General features: G+C 41.4%; 1 long non-coding RNA gene across 2 annotated transcripts in view; it reads left to right on the forward strand.

Annotated features, from left to right (window-relative positions):
• The first annotated feature begins 1 nt into the window (after position 1).
• Positions 2 to 18,430, forward strand: part of LOC116222443 — a 148,011-nt gene continuing 129,582 nt past the window's right edge. The window contains exons 1-2 of one of the 2 annotated variants that reach the window (XR_004164655.2): positions 2 to 363; positions 10,527 to 10,636. This is a non-coding gene — a long non-coding RNA (uncharacterized LOC116222443). The remainder of the gene's footprint in view (positions 364 to 10,526; positions 10,637 to 18,430) is intronic. The other variant, XR_004164656.2, reaches the window with a different exon arrangement.

Consider the following 18,430-nt stretch of genomic DNA (forward strand, 5'->3'; position numbering starts at 1 on the left):
AGTTCGCTGCGACTTGTTTCTGCTTTTTGCAGATACATCAGCGAGGAGCGAATGAAAAAAAATGTTCACAAATAGTCGAGTTGCAAAATTACGGAAATTAGCTGGTGTTGCCGTTGTGTGGATTGCGCATGTCGGTATATAATTATGATAGTGAATAATGCATTGCGATTAATGGTGCCCGTGTGAGGCGGATTGGCTGAAGTCCAGCGGACACACTGGATATGGTAATGAGGGACGGACTTAGCAATTAGCTGGTTCACCCTCACACTATCTGTCTCTCTGCTCACTATCCACCTCCTCCAACAACACACCAAATATCGCTTAATACGCCCAGCACTCAGGGGGGGTCTTCACTCGAGGAAGGTCAGCTTCTTTCCTTTTTCTACAGGGGCTTTAACTCACGAGTGCTGGATACTCATTGATGCCTTGTTTTGTTTTGTCGTATCCCATACTTCAACCACTGTCTCAGCATACTTCCCACTACCGCTGTAAAGACTGAGAGCAGCTTGCATCAAACGCACTCATACTTTGCCATCCATATTCTTGTTTTATGGTGGAGAACTTTGTGAGAGTCCCAGGCGTGACTGAGTTGGCTGCTCTTTGATCGTGTCTGTCGAGGAGTTTGCGGAGTCCCTTCTTACTTCTGATGCTTGCTGCTTGAGAGACTTTGAGCAGGTTATCGTTTATGCAGTAAGATTTAACTTCATCCTCTGTTGACTGAAACTCCTGTGCCGGTGAAATTAATTCCCGTGGCTCCAGAAAACAAGCAGACAGTTTTAAAAGTTCTGGAAATAACCACTTCTTGACACGTACAGTCTTTTGAATAGTTCTGTTCTTCAGTAGTTGTTCGGTTTTGTTGATAAATTCTTCTGATCTGAATAAGCATCTGACCACGTCCTTGTGGATACGCAGAAAACAAATAACCTACCAGTGAATGTCAACAGAAATGTCTAAAACTTTGTTAAGAAATACAGACTCGATAGTCGGTTGTCCGCTTATCAATGTGATGCACGCAGACTTGGTCAATCGATTGGTATATAAACAAGGGAAAACGCCAGAAAAGAGCGCAACCCGATCGGCGTGTGGGTCAAGCTTCTCCCCCCTTTGCCAAGTACCTCGCTCCCGGCTAGCGATCACCTCCAGTCGGTCTCCTTGTTCTATTCTTCAAATGGAATAGAGTTCAAACGTGATGGACGCAGAAATAGCCTGCAGCCTGATGTAAGTCTTCGCGGTTTCCGAGTTTACTTGCTGATATGATGACGGTAAAACTTTGAGTGTTCTTGATGGATCTTTTTTGACGAGAAGAGCGCTCGTTTCGGGAGAGGACTGACGCCGCTCTTGCTGTCTATAGTTCCGTGTGTGCAGGACTCGGCTGTGTGTGAGGGAGTTAAACCTAGGGCTTTAAGTTCAGCCCATTGCGTGGAGCGACCGCTAGGATGTACTACACCGTTGCTGTTCAAAGCAAAGGCTCATATACCAGTATGGACTGCCCGATTCATATTTATGTATTTCATAAAAGGAAGTTTAGCAATTTCGAGGAAATATTACATTACAGTTATAAAAAGCAGATACCATGTTACATTTGAAGTCGTGGATCCGGACATTCATTTAACACGGGTGAGACAAATTAAATGATGCATATGAAATTGAAAATAAAACGAGAAAGAAACAAATATGTACCTCAAATGTTTATTTTCCGGCCTTTTATATAGGCCCTACGCATATGATTGGGAAAAAAACGTCTTTTAAAAAAAAGCGTTTGGATTTTACTTCATGCGGATGAAATACGAAACTGCTCAGCTACCATCTCGTAAAAGGTGTGTTTACAACCTTAAAAAAATACAAGGTCGCCCACAACTACACCTGAACAGAGGAACCATGATTCCCTCAAAGTCAGCACTATTGCTGACAGCCAGACAGACCGACGGACATAGGCCCTCGGACACAGATCGGGTTAGGTGCTAAGAATTGCTGTAAAATTGTTTTAATTGCTATTGGAGTGCCTGCATTTGTGTTTACTGTCGCACAAACCTGGTTAATAACCACTGATGAATTATGAACTGTTCAACGTAAAGACATAGTAGGCAAGGGAGAAGTCATTCGCACATTCTTTGAGAAGCATGTATCCATATTAGTTTTTATGAAGGAATTTATTTTTGAATATTTCGTAACTGATTTTAAATTTATTTAGGCCTACGTGCATGTGGAACCAAACATTTACTGGAGATGTAGATAAATCCTTCTGCCCCAAGTCAGCTGGACAGCAGTGAGATCAGCATTCAGCTCTTCCTAATGAGCAGGCGTTATTAGGGACAGATTTGTGGCAACACATCGGTTTCTCGTGATTTTTATATCCATTAAACCACTTGGATGTAAGAGTAATGAAAACTTCGTTATGAAATTCAGGGTGTATATCTATCTAAATCTAAAATATAACGCTCTGAAAAATGTCACATGCATACAATGATTATTATATCACAAAACACTACAGCTGAAAGGAAGAGGAATCTACATTTAAGCATATGGGTTTTCACGAATGAATGCCTTATCTTATGCATTAGGAGCTGTACATAGCCTACAGACAGTGAAGCAGGATTGCAGAATAACAATTTTTTTATCCCTTCAACAATTGAATTACTCGTGATCTGCTTTTTCGTCAACGAATTAAGTCAAACACCACATTATGTGTGATTTTGACACAACCCTAAGTCATGCACGAGCACGATTCAATTTATTTGAATTGTCCAAGCGCGTTATTAATCATAGTTTGATTGTGCTATCGAAAACTAAATATGTTTTTACACATAACGTCATTCTGCGTTTCGCGCAAGCCATAGAACACAGCGGTGCTCTCATCTTTACCCGATTCCCCCCTAAAGCTTTCAGTGTCATAGTGAGAGAGGCTGACAGTGCCCGCGGTATTTATTTGCCATTGGATGAAGGGGGTCTATTCCCTAGTGGCTGCAATGTGTACTGAGAGACAGTTTCCTTGACAGCAAGGTCGTCCCACGTACAAACTTTTTTTTCTCTCCCATCATCCCCCTTGAAGTTATGTCCAAAAGGCTGTTATTATCTGGTATTAATAGATGCAGCCCGGGGAAGACAAAATCAGCTATTGATAATTGCAAGGAGTATACCGCAGCTACTGTATCGATCGGCGTGTCCTCCACTCCCCTGGTATAGAGAGATAAGAAGACACACTCTTTAGTGCAATATAATTTCTTTTGACCTATCTGCTTTCTACAGACTTATGATGAATAGCCTGAGTGGCTAAAGTCCTTTATCACGAAAGTTACCCCTTGATATAATATTGATTCTTTATAACTAGCTCGGCACACAAAAATCAAACTGTCCACTCGGCCATCATCATCATCAATATCATCACAAAGGCAAGGGAATGAAGATCTGCTCCTCCTCGGCAGAGGGCTTTTACAATCTCCTCTCTAATCTGTATTTCTCTGATGATGGAGGGATTGGGAAAGAGAAAAAAAGAAAGGAGAGACCTCTTTTAATCCAATATACACATGATCTTCCTTTCTTTAAAATGAGGTAAAATCATTAAAGGTAACATAAGAGGCTTATGAACAAATTGTTAATGAATTAAGCGTGAGTTGCTCCCCGTGTTTTGTTGATTGCGCTTATTCATGACGGAACCGAACCTTTGCTGGCTCCAGCAAGGTCTGACACTGTCCAAATTAGGACAGTTGAATCACCAATGATGTTAACAAATTTGACACGTGGCCCCTCCCCCATATGCGACACGCAATTCATTAAGTGCCATGCAGTACTCCTGTCAAACAAGTGCTTTCCCGGTTTTATTTAGATTAATGTGTATATTAAAACATTTTCCGTCTTTTAATAATCTATGTTGCATTTCATACCCCAAAATCAGTATGCATAGACAGGAGCAAAGGCGATTCTATAATGCAGTATCAATCTCCTCATTATACCTAGGTTACTTATGCAATGAAATCAAGCGTTCATTTGAATGCTAATAGTGGCAATATTCTTCGTTTTACCGAACTCACTCAGTGCAGGTATGGGAGGCTGGAGATGGGAAGGGGAGGCGTGTAGATTGTTGACGGGAGGGGAAAGCAGTATCATGGATTCGGTCACTCCAGCTGCAGAAGCCTTTTTCGCACAACTCCGTGTTGACTTTCAGAGGTAACATTTTGTGATGCTTTCAAGAGTGCGTGTCAGCGTAAAAAGTAACTAGGTCTGTACTTCCTCACCAACCACGTGTGTAATTGCATCAGATTTCATCTTCAACCCTCAGCGCTGCGCTATGCCCGGAAGAGGCTATGTAGAAGGCCATGCCGGAGGCTAACACTCACGACAGCATTCTCAGGTAAAGTGATGCTCGTGGTCAAATGCATATGGATGGACACAGAGAAGAGCTATGACACACGATTTAACATAGTGCCGTGCCGTGACTGAGAATTTAACACGTGATGCGAATTACCTTGCATGGAATTGCTTAAAATGTATGTCTGTGTCCTTCACGTGTTTTATAAATATTATGCATGCGATGTGTTCCTGTAGCCTACAATTTGCATGCGTTGCAAGTTATGTTGTAGGACACTTTCTGAATATGAAACATCGATTTGGACAACATTCACACTGACATGCACTTCTAATGGATCTCATTGGAGAAAATGTGCTCTCTCTCTCTCTCTCTCTCTCTCTCCCTCTCCCTCCCTCTCAATCCTCCACGACCCTGAAGTATTCAAGCATTTATGTTGGTGTATGATGAAATGAGATAACATGCTGTACTAAACATGACATCAACTATTACTATCAAAATGACAGAACTGTTAGCTGAAGTGTTTTGCTTTGTATCTTTCAGTGTGTCCCATAAAACATGAATGGCATTGCACGACGAGCATAAGTATGCTAGATGATGTCTAAATGTCAAAATGGTTGTTGGTTGATTTCTCATGAATCTGAAAGCAGTATTCATGACTAAATGAACAGGCAGTATCGTGTTGTCAGTGAAGAAGAGAAGTGATGTGGTGTATCCCATTTCATTGCAGGGTAGCCAGACACCCGATGTGGCAAAGTCCCAACACTATATCACCAGGTACCCAACTGTATATGCAGAGGTATAGCATATAAACCAAGGCCCCACAGTAGCTACTGTGAAAGGAAGATCATGTCTGTGTTTTAGTTAGCGTGCACACACCCACCCACCCACACACCATCTAAAAACCTCGATGCACTGGTTGCCTTCACCACCTAGTTGAACAGATAGACAGACAGACAGATAAAAACAAAATAGATGTTGACATGCCCTTGCTGCCTCTCTCTCTCTCTTACATCCCCATCTTTTTCTGACACACACACAGACACAGAGAGAGAGAGAGAGAGAGAGAGAGAGAGAGAGCAAGAGAGAGAGAGAGACAACAGTTGTCAAGATTGTAACTGAGCCTAACATGCATAAGTGATGAATCTTGTAGCTGGAGCTCAACTAAGTGGCAACTGCCTGTGATACTTCTGGGGGAGTGTTTTGTCATCCTTGTACACTATTTAATTTCATTTGATTGCCTTTATATCACCATTACATATATATCAATTCATACATATTTACTGATGTACTATTTGGACCCTGAATTTCATGGTTATGTGGAAACTGTGTTGTCAAGGGAGTGAAACATCATGACACACTGAAATTGCATGATATTAAACAAAAGCCATACAATGAAACAGATAGCCACTTGAGATCTGACTAGTCCTATGAAATCTAATTGAATAACATTGAATTCACCAATTTAATCTTTTACTGTAATTCAATTTGTGCCAGCAGTGTACCTGGAATCTGAGTACGGAGTGTTAGGATGATATAGTACTCAACGGTCGCCATAAAGGACAGTATGCTAGGTTCTGGCTGAATGGTGTTAAGTATGCTATACTGTAATACTATACACACTATAATACTATGTAATACATACAATACTATAAGGCAAAGAAAGGAAATCTTCTTCATAGATCAAATAAAGCAAACCATTTCAGAGGATACAGAGAGAGACAGAGGAAGAAAGAGAGGGAGAGACAGGGAGAGAGAGAGAGAGAGGGGGGAGAGAGAGTATAAATAGTGGGCTTTCAAATCATGTTCAGTGGCAACCATGGACTTGTGATCTTGGTGGTGTTTTTTTCTCTCCCTGCTCGGGGACAAGCTATTGGTTTGATTGAAAGAACCTTAAATGCAGCCATGTGAAACTGGATAGCTTCGTGGAAGGTCCAAAGCTACCATGAGCATCTGCAATCTCACCTCTCCACTGAACTCCCTGTACTAATCTCTCACACCAGTGGAAAGCACAGGAGTCATAGTCCCCATTCAGCCATCTGCGTAGATACACCTCTCTCACACCTATTAGAAGTTTGCCCTCTCGTCTGATCCTCCCTGGACACCTGCTATTTTTGAAGTGCCAAAGGTGCTCTCTATGCCATGAGGCCTCATGTTTTGCCATTTCTGTGAGCGAATTGTTGGGAAATTTAAGTATTTTAAAGTCATGTGTATAGGATGCCTTCCAAACACGAGTCATATGTGTGATATTTGTATTTCAGCACCTAAACACGATACCGTGATACGTTTACTGCTCTATGAATTAATATACCTTTAATTCAATGCTAATACTTTCTGTCACTTTCCAATTCTGTTGTCTCTGATTTAGTTGAAATTAAACATATAACATGAAGGAGTATGTGTATGTGTTTGTGTGTGTGTGTGTGTGAGAGAGAGAAAGAGAGACAGAGAGAGAGGGAGAGAGAGAGAGAGAGAGAGTGTGTGTGTTTGTCAGTTATTGTGAGCATTCTTTGCTCAGGAACCAGACTGATAGCCTCGTCACTTGGACTGTTCATCCGTTGTGATGTGCACATACGTAGTCTCCCTCTCTCTCTCTCTCTGCCTCCCTTTACCAAAGTGGCCGACATAGAGAGAGAGAGAGAGAGAGAGAGAGAGAGAGAGAGAGAGAGAGAGTGGCCAAAATAATTTATCGAAGAGAACGGCCCTCTATACAATGAAAAAGGGTCCTGTGCCATGCCTGTGACAGGGTGAGTAGATAGGTATGAATAAAAGGAGGCCGGTCTGAAGACCTGGTTTTATATTGTGTGTTATCATAGACTAGTGCAGGACCTGGTTTCGTATTGTGTGATATCATAGACTAGTGCAGGACCTGGTTTCGTATTGTGTGATATCATAGACCAGTGCAGGACCTGGTCAGTCATAGAGCTGGCCGATGGGGAGCTAGAATATCTTCAGAAGTCTCTCAGGAAGACAAAGGTGATAACCCTCATCCTTTAAGACTACTACTCATACTGTAAGAACTGCACATATCTGTGGTATATTCACTATGTATCACAGCCCTTAGAAATTAATATTATTGCTTTTATAACGTGGTTGTTAGATTTGAACTGAACATGGTTACTTGATGACTTGAATTAAAATGAATGTCTATGTTTACTAGTTCCTTGGAAATCTTGTGCACAAGCCATTAGTTCTAAAATGGAACTAATTCAAATGTAAACTGAAGCAACCAAAACAAGAAGACATAAATCTAGTGGGATTTACACTAGGACTCAATACGTTGCAATTTAGAGTTAAAATCGACCATGCTATGAAACTGTTTTGCATAACAGTGTTTGGGGTGAGATGTGTTTGTGTGGAGGATAGCTTTCAAATATTATAAGCTTTGCATTAACGTATGCATCTGTATATGCAAGATATTTACCTATAGACATGACATCAATTCATATGTCCTACACACCCATATATATATACATACACACACACACACACACACACACACACACACACACACACACACACACACACACACACATAGAGAGACGGAACCCCTCTGAACACACACACACACACACACACACACACACACAGACACACACACACACACACACACACACACACACACACACACACACACACACACACACACACACACACACAGACACACACACACAGACACAGCCCTTTTGGATAGCACACAGCCACTGTTGAGGCTTTAGCAGTGTTTGGAAAGCTGGTAAGCAGTGTCTGTAATGCCATTTCTAAGAATAATGAGCAGCCAAGACCTAAAGCCCTGCTGATGACACTTAAGCTCATTGGAATTCCTCGTCAGGTCTGACCTTGGAGAGATATTAACCACTCATCAGGTGTCACTGGGCATGCATGAGAGAGCAAGCATGCATGTTTGTGTGTGTGTGTGTGTGTGTGTGTGTGTGTGTGTGTGTGTGCAAATGCCATAGATGTTTGTCTATTCGTTTCCAGATGTTGGTGTGTGTGTGTGTGTGTGTGTGTGTGTGTGAAGAGAGAGAGAGAGAGAGAGAGAGAGAGAGAGAGAGAGAGTTGGAATACAATGCATGTACGAAGGTGCTTAACTACGAGAGGTTAGATTTTAAGATCAACAGTATTCTACATCATGACATCTCCAAATGACCACAATACACGTTATGTGATATTTGTGTTACTTTATTAGATCAATCACTGGCAAAACATGATTGCAGCTTCATCAATGCACATCAAATAATCTGTAAATCGTATAACATTATATACACTCTCATGTTTGTTTGCTTGCGTGTCTTTCAGACGAGACTCTTATCCACTCGCTGAAGCGGATTCATGTTCAGAAATGCTGTAAAATTCCAAACGTGGTTTCAGATCTCAGAGGTTTTGCAAAGAAGAGTGGAGTGGCTGTAGTTGGGGATTGTACAAAGGCAGATATCAGAGTTAATGAGTGCAGTGTGTTCTCCCTGCACCGGGGATATGTGTGGACCACACTGTGCTGTTCAATAGGGGCCCTTTGAATTTTTAAAGAGCATCGGTTACTTCAAACTGTCATTGTTTTGGCACCATTTGCCTTGCTTAATCTGGGTAAGTGCATATCTGTATGCCAGCCCTTTCTTCTTACCATGGTGGCAAGCATGAGAGGGGGGGGATGACACTCTATTCTTGTGTGTGTGTGTGTGTGTGTCTGTCCACAATGCGACTTAAGGAAGTGTTTTGAGGCAAAACTGCACTGTAGGTTTGACAGAGTGAATGTAAACGTATCTGATTTTAACATGGATTATGTTGATGTATTAACCATAGTTTATATTCATTAAATGGATTTAGTACACATTTTTATATTTTGTAAGTTCTTGCTCAGAATAATTAGTGTATATATATATAATAGTATACCAATAATATTATTTTTTTGTGTGTTTTTAAAGAAAGAATTCTCCACATATTTGAATTCAGCAAGAATAATAAGGGCTGGTTTTATTCTGTGCATGCACAATTGCGTAATTATTTTAAACATTTTTGTACAAAAGAGAAAAGGAGAGGCATTCAGACTCCTCACACTGAGCACAAAGCACTAGCACCACAAAAAGAGGGCAGTTTAATATGGAAATTTTTGCAAATATCTATTTAAATGTGTCTGAATTCATGTCTGTACCACACAACGACAACAACAGAAAAAATACCAAAAACAACACAAAAAAAAGAACTGCTGAAAAGATGCGGTATTATGCGTGTGTGTGTGTGTGTGTTTTTTTTTTTTTTTAAAGAAACAAAGGCGAAAAATTTCCATGATAAAAAAAACAACAACAATTAAAAAAACGAACGTGGCGTGTATGAATCAATAGGCTTATTAAAATGATAAAACTCTGATTCAGGTTGTTGTTTGGGAAGGGAGGGAGGGGGTTGATGGTGGTTGATTGAGAGGGAGGGAGGCAGAGAGGGAGAGAGAGAGAGGGAGGGGGGGTGCAGGAGCTTTGCATAAGTAGATTGTGCGTTTCTTGACTTGTTGAAATCATGTCTGGAGCCTTGAGCCTCCAGTCTGTCTTCTCTTCTAACCCTGAAGCAGCACTGCCAAGCTTTAGCTATGTAATCACATCCTTTGTGTGTGTGTGTGTGTGTGTGTGTGTGTGTGTATGTGTGTGTGTGTGTGTGTGTGTGTGTGTGTGTGGCATGTGTTTGTGTGTGTGGCGTGTGTTTGTGTGTGTTTTTGGCTCATGCTTAATTTTCATGTTTGGAAGGCTATTGTCTATTTACAGTATTTGATCTACATTAATGTTGATAAATCATTTTCTAATTATTTACTTGTATTTGTCATGTAATGTTTCATATTTATTTTTTCATATTTTGTTTCATAAATATCTACATGCATTTATTTGTAAATAAATGTGTGGCTAAACATGTAGTAATGTTATGGCCATAATATTCATAATATGGATGTTAGAGAAAGCAAGCACATGTTTTGTATTATAAATGCAATAAATGAATAGTTCCACTACAAATGCACAGTCTGACACACACACACACACACACACACACACACACACACACACACACACACACACACACACACACACACACACACACACACACACACACACACACACACACACACACTCACACACACACACACATAGACAGACAGTCCCACTCCCACACAGTCATACAGTGCCAAACACACTGAAATTAAACATTTACAAATGTTAACACCAAATATTGGTTTGTGTTACAGTGGGTTATCGGCAGTAAATGCAGCTGTGCTGGTGTCGCGTGTTCCGTGGCTGCTTCACGTCCCTGGACCCTGGCCAGGATGCGGAGGAAGAGCACCTATTTTGTCGAGAGGTAATTGCTACACAGTAGCCTCTGATTGCCAGGATCTTTCACTGGGAACTGCCCCAGCTTTCTCTCTCTCTCTCGCTCTCTCTCTCTCTCTCTGCCCGAAACCCCCCCCCCCGACAGCCTGATTACAAATCAACTTATTGATTTGATGAGTGCAAGATGTTTGCTAATAACTGCTCTCATACCATCTGTTAATCTTTGTTGTGATTAAAGAGCTAATCCCGGCGGCCATTATTCCCAATGACAGAGCCTGGGATCTTTTGCTTATACGAGTTTAGCGCCTTAGCCTCTTCACGAGCCGTGCCAAAGGGAAAGGATCACGGCGTATCGGCGATCGCGGGCAGTGATTGAGAAATCGTACCTCGCCCCCTTACCCATTCTCCCCCCCCTGCAACAACAGCAAACCTGATACAAAAAAGAATTACGGCCCCCACTAAAAGTCCATTACCTCGTATAATCACACAAAATGATTTTTCTTGAATATGATAATAAATCAAGCTGGTGGATCAATAGCTCACCGACCAACTGCTATGCACTGATAACGTATCAATCAATATCTGGTATTTAAATTTTAATTAATACTGGGGATGAGATGGGGTGCCCCTGCTAACAGCGGGAGAAATATTATCTCTGATAAAAAATAATAGGGGGGAATAAATACATTGATAAAAGGAATACAAGCACTGTTGGTGCACTGCTGCTGTTCCTCATATCTGTCATTGATCAGTCAGTAGCTTGGCTCTGATTAACCACCAGGGGAATTCTTTAGGGGGAAAGGAGGGGGAGAACAGGGAGGGTGAAGGGGTGCAAAGCATGCTGGGTAACAGGGATAGGGATTAGGGAATGGAGGCCTTCAGATTTGGCTGGCACCTACACGGGAGACACCAGGGATATAGCTTTACAGAGGGACATCTACACCCTGACCAGTAATACCTAGACACGCACGAATGCACACAGTGCATAAATCACACACACACACACACACACACACACACACACACACACACACACACACACACACACACACACACACACACACACACACACTTAGTCAGGCATGTGTGCGTGTCTAACAACAGAATGTTGTTTATGTACATAAGTACGTATTTGCTCCATCGATGCAAATGTCAACAACCACTCACAAGGATGGGGAACCGTTCTCTGTGATTATACACACATAATTATTTATCAATATTCATACACATTTATGATAGTGGCGCAGGCAGCTTTTGTTTGCAGTTACACGTTGACAGTGCGTGTCACTGGCATTGATAGGTCTCACAACCATATCGGCCAGACCAATCCAGAGGATAAAAAAAAAAAAAGATGCTTTCAAGCAAGCGGAGCGAATTCGATACTTTCATCATAACAAAGTCCTCTGGCCGTTCGTTATCACTGTCTTGGTCCATGCAGCACATGTAAGCTGTAATTTTAGTCTATTTCCTGGATTGCTTTGCAATGCACAGTGAGAGAGCCACTATTAATTTGCCATTGAGTCTGTCTGACAGAAACACTTAAGCAAAGCGTTTCAGAGCAGTGCATTTAGTTATTGCATCTAAAGTGAGCCTGCTTGCACACTATGCAGAAGGCGAGCCATAGTGTAATCTTTTCTTAAGGTTTTAACAGTTAAATCACTGCTTAAACATACGAGTACCAACTGTTATTCAATTGGATTGTCAGGAGTGACACGTGCAATTGCAATCCTTTTGCTTTATAAAAGGATTCAATTAGATAAATATAGAACAACATGAGGCTACCCAGCATTTGGAAGCTCACATCTACTGCTAGTGCCTTATTAAAGTGGCTTTGGATGAAACGAGGTTTTTGAGATTCTCTCCTGGTGTGATGGCTTAGGTTTTCAGGTCTTAAATATTGGGCAGTAAGGCATTTAAAAAGAGCAGGATTATTCTTACTCAAGGAAGTTGAACAATTGAAAACGTCAGATGGGACTGGGAGGAAATTAGTTCCGCAGAGTTTTGTTGTCAGTGAGGACTGTATGTTCTTATGTAATGGCTGCACAGTCTGTCAACAAACATTGTGTGACCAGTGTTGGTTCATTTAAGGTGTTGTAAGAAAAATCACAGTTATGTTCTTGGGAAAGGATAAAGAAATATTAATACATATTTCATTAAATGTATTAGTTTGAAATAATAACATACATATTTTTCTTTTTCACATAATGATATCCAGAAGCTAGTTTAAAGCTGGACTTTAGTGAAGTTCAACATTTACAGCTGAAATAATATGGCAACCAAAAGATATGCCTTCTTCCAGAAGTACGCTTTTCAAACTCACACACACACACACACACACAAACACAAATATATAATATACATTTTATAAAAATAATAACAAAGGTTTTCCCAAAAATACACAAATCTGCAGTCTCGTACACTTTTAGAATAAATCAAAAAAAAAGTTTATGATGAAAGGACGGGAAAAAAGCTTGATGAAGGAACACTGTGATCATAACTGAGCTATCATCATCATCAGAGGAAGACTATTGATTAACAGCTTTAGTTATTATACATCCCATATGCACTGACATCCTAGGCGTTTAGAGCAATCAATGGACCAGTTTAAACATCAAAGATATTTTCGCTCTCTGTCTTACCGCACGCTTTCCCTGTTTCTGTCTGTTTGGCTTCATTCTTAAATAGAAATTAAATTCAGTTTAAAAATATGTTAACGACATGAAATAGCTTTTCATTTTTACTCAAATGACGGATAAACAAATAAAATAAATATCAGATGACTTTATGAGGAATAACAGTTTCTATACACATTTCATTTCATCGCCTTTAACCTATCCGCCTGTTTTTGCTTGTTTCATCTGCTAAAGACATGAATCAAAAGGTGATGAGAGATGTGTAGGTTTTGAGCAAGAAGATATTTGTTTTCTACCTTCTCTCTCTAACTCTCCATTCTTTCGTTCACTTTCTTAGTGCTTACTTACTTTCTTTCTTTCTTTCTTTTTTTTCTTTCTGTGTTTTTCCGTGATTTGTCCAAGAGAGTATAAATGAACAGAATGAAGAGCTGATGAGAGCAGTTGTGGGAATATGAGAGGAACGAGAGAGTGCAAGAGGGAGGGAAAGAGAGAGAGAGAGAGAGAGAGAGAGAGAGAGAGAGAGGATGGTCAGGCAGCCTGAGGGGAATGCTGTCCCTGCTGTCTGATCGGTGATAAGTGCTACTACCGCGGCGCAGGCAGAGACACAGAGTCCCACGGCCGCCACAGACGAGGAGCTTAAGCGTCTTGAGGCTGTCTGCCAGTGCCGTCTGACCTCTCTGGGGTCACGTCGGCGTCAGAGGTCACGGGCTGGTGGCGCACCCTGCGCCCTCCCCTCACGCTAACCCCGCGTCTCTCCGGCCCTGCCACCCAGACGCTGCGCTACGATCGACGTGTCTTGAGTACACAAGCTGCCATTACGCGACAAATACACCCGTCTCCAGAGTACTGCACGGCAAGTTGTGTTGCTAAGCAGTATTAACGGGTTAAACAAGGTCTGGTTGTCTAGATTTCAGTTCTTTGATCACCTTGGAAGAGGCTTGGTGGACAAAACAGACCCCCAAAAACCCCAAGCTTGAGTCTGAATCGTGAGTGCCTCTTGTACGAGGCTTGCAGATGAGATATTAAGAGCATGTAATGCTTTGTTCAGCTCAGGCACTGGGCTAATTGAAGAATCCCTGGTAATCCGCACTAACTGATATGAGGGCGACACGCCAAATGCCCTGGCTGGCGCAGTCGGCCTGAGCTCATGATTCATCTGTCCTTTACATTACTCTAATTGAGCTAGTGTCCTCAGTTGGACGTGCTTGGCTTTGACCTAAGAGGAGGCAAGTGAGAGCAACCTGCAGGATTAAAGTCAACTCCCATGGGCTGTTGATCTGACTGGCAGGATGAACAGTATGAAAGTTGTGTGTTTTTTGTCCCGTCTTTTATGTCCTTTACAACTCTTATTTTGGGACGGTAAACTGTGGCTTAAAATCCATGCTAAACACCACTCGCTAAAGTCTTATGTTTGTGTGAAATGTGAAAAAGACGATTGTTTTGCCAACGGCATGTCTTTTAATAGAGGATGTTGTGTAACCAAAACAATGTCTTTGCCGAGAAAAACCAAAAATGCTCAAATGAAAAGCTTGTTTTGGAAGCAAAGTCGCAAGAATCATGTGGTGTTGTAGGAAATAGCAAAAAGGCAAAATAAAGAGTGATTCACTGCGGTGGGTAGTTGTGATAAACTTTCAAATGTTCACTGTGGCTTTTTATCTGGTGTAATGTGCTCTGCAGACGTGCTCTCCAGAACGGGATGGGTGTAATATTGTAAACGGCCCCAGTGTCACAGGCACGTCAGGTCCTTACCGAGAGAATAATGATTTACAGCTGCAACCTGAACTCATCGGGAGCCACGGACAGCCAAAAATTAAATGCTAATTTGTAACGGAGTGGACCTTGACAAACAACCGTAAGAGAGCAGATCTCTGGATGAACAGCGGTCATGGACATGAAAACCAAATAGAGACGAAGAGAGAGAGAGAGAGAAAGAGAGATAGAGAGAGAGAGAGAGAGAGAGAGAGAGAGAGCGAGAGAGAAAGAGAGAGGTCAGATAAGAATCCTCATGAAATGAAAACAAAGACAGAGAAAGTCAAGAGAGAGGAGGGAAAAAAAAATCAGGAACGACAGATAGCTGAGAACTGTGAGGTGGAGGAGGAGGAGGAGGAGAGGGGGGGGGGGAAGAGATTGAAATAAAGGAAAGAGGAGAGGAAAGATAGCACGGAGGAGGCAGATGACAGGCAGTTGTGGAGACAGGGCTGTTAGTTTATGTAGCTTGTGGGGCTGAGTCGACTGGAAAATTTTGATCACTTTAATTTACTATATCCAGCATGCCTGTTCCCCCTGCCCAGCACCTTTATCAAGCCCCTGTGAGCTGGTATTGATTTTTGTATTTTCTGCTCGGGATAAGAAGACAGAGAGTTAGGGAGCGCGAGGGCGAGTGAATGGAGAACTTTCCTCAGATTGCCGCTGTTCTCCAGCTTATTGCATCCTGTCGTTTGTAGTTTCAGATGATGTCCAGTGTGCCATGGCTGCTCCAGCCAATAAACAAGGTGACTAACAATGAAACAGGGTTAGAAGAGAGGGAGAAAGAGAGAGAGAGAGAGAGAGAGAGAGAGAGAGAGAAAACCCAGAATGCAGGAGAAACAAGAGCGAGGGGGGTGGGGGGGATGTATCTCCTAACCGAAGCCCAAGTCATCCAATTCTCGATCTTACCCTCAGCTTTGGGGAAAAAACGAATGTGAATTCAGAAAACATCAATGAATGTTTGTAATAGTGATTTGTGGACATTCGTTTCATATTGCGTTGTCTGATTGAATTTGATGACAAATCCGCTGCTTTTCAAAGCAGTTGCGCTGGTAACATAATTTTCACATTTCTTCTTTTTTTTTTGATTGATTTGAGGTTTTACCACCAAGGGAAAAACAATACAATGTCTTTTTAATGTTACAATTGTTTGTGTGTGTGTGTGTGTGTGTGTGTGTGTGTGTGTGTGTGTGTGTGTGTGTCCGGTGTGTGTCTGTGTGTGTGTGTGTGTGTGTCTGTGTGTTCTCCTTGAGCAAAATTAATTATCACACTTGCCCCACAGAAAATGCAATTAATAGACAAAATAATGATTGCTTCCAAACTGAGATGGGACCTCATTCATGGGGTCCCTTAAATTGACCAAAATATCATTAGTAGTGTGTTTTCTTATCATGTGTGGGTTTGCGTGTGTACATACATGTCAATCTGTTGCTGTTATTATTATTATTATTATCATACTATTATTATAATAGCCATACACGCAAAGATGCATGGAAAGAAATTGCCATTCAGTGCAAGCAGAAAAATAGACAGAAGGGTAAGATGGGGAAGAGAGTATGGGAGAAAGCAAAAGAGACAGAGAAAGAAAGTGGTTGAGGAAGCGAGAGAAGGGGAGGAAGCGAGGGAGAGAGAGAGGAAGGGAGAGAAAGCAAATCTCAGCCGAAAAGAGGAGAGGTTAGTGACAGTCTGATAAAAGATGTCTCCAAAACACTAATTAAAATTGAATACCCCTGCAAATGCAGCGTAACATGCAATCTCCAGGTAATTCATTTAGGACAACTATCTCAGTGTGAGCCTTTATTTTTAATCGCCGGCACTTTAGTGTCTCCAAAACAATGTTCCTTCTCTTTCATTTCAGTTTTCCCCTACTTTAGCGTCTGCTCATCCCTGAGTAATCCTCTTAAGAGTTCTCTTGTCACACTGACCCTAGGTGTCAGCCACAAAAAAAATGAAATCAAAGCAAAAAAATTACCTAAAGAGTCCTGTTTCAAAGGCACTTTAAATCGCTGTGCTAATTAAGCGAAGGAGGGGGAAACAAGCAAATAGCTCGAATGTAAAACTACATCCACAATGGTGAGTAGATTCTCCCTTTGCAAGATTTTTTTAGATGGGTTTTAAATTCAAATGAACAAGGACATTTTCTGAAACATTTAAAGAAAGATTACGAGAAAAAGGGGATTATTACAGTGCAAGGTTTTCGGATATTTACAGTGTGGTGTGTGTGTGTTCAGCTGTGTGTAAAATCCACACCTTAATGTTTCATTCATGTGGATTTGTGTATTATGATTGGACATCTGTTTGGGCCAGTGTCACTGTGTATGTATATGTGTGTGCGTGTCTGTCCTTGGCAAATGACAGGTCCAATATTTAGGCACAATATTGACACAAAAAAAAAAAAACCCAAGTTAATCTTTCTCACTAAATATGCATCGGTTTCTAAGCATTTCCATAAAAGTAATAGATACAAGTTGAAAGAAGAGATTAAAACCAAACACGCGCTTTAGATTACTCTCACTAGTGTGATTTTCAAGGCAGTCTACCTTACGAGATCTACCTTACGAGATCAAAACAAGTTCACCACAACACTCTGCCGTACACGGATGCCTATCCTTGAAGTGGTAGCCTCCACATTGCCCCAATAGTCCCCACGGTTTCCCCCGATGCCACGACAACCAGATAGGCAGCTGTACAGCCAGATGTGGAGGGCTTGTGTAACTGTACCAATAAGCCCACTGGAGAGAGTGGATTCCAGATGTTGACCTGACACACGAGGGTGGCCTTGGTCGTAGCTAACGAGTCCACTAAGCGCGAATCTGAACAAGGGAAACGGGACGGCTGCTCATGTTGTGACTCGACTCTTACTGGAACTACCGGAGTCCAACATGGAGGTCCTACTGGTCCCTGTATTACTGTAAAAAGGAACTAATTCAGCCGGGATCTCATTTCAAAATAAGAGAAAAAAATAAGAGCTGTTGTAAGCTGATTAGTCAACTTCCTCTAATGGCTTACCTAAATGTTTCAGTATTGTATAGGAACGCCATCGCAATCAAAACAAACATCTCAGAAGTGGAATGACAATGGTATCCAGATTTAGATAAATGAAATGGTCCCTGAATACCAGTTTCAGTTGGACCATATCAGTCTTCTGTACAGATATATCCCAAATCTTGGAAGAAAATAATTGTGTCTGTCAGCTGATATCTGTTGATATTGTTTACCTTTGAAGTACTTTACTAGACTGTATATATTGTGTCATGTGCATGGGAAAGTTGATTTGTCACAGTGCATTACATTTAAAAAGCATTCTTTTGGAGGTTCAGCCTTGATAGTGGAAGTCATAGGCAAAAGCACTGAGCACTATAGACAAGAGGAACACGCCATAAATTACAGTAATCGCTACATAATGATTTAATCAACGTGTTTTATTTCTTTTAACTGGAAGC

Source organism: Clupea harengus, chromosome 11 (assembly GCF_900700415.2).
Source record: "Clupea harengus chromosome 11, Ch_v2.0.2, whole genome shotgun sequence".
NCBI classification, from domain to species: Eukaryota; Metazoa; Chordata; class Actinopteri; order Clupeiformes; family Clupeidae; genus Clupea; species Clupea harengus.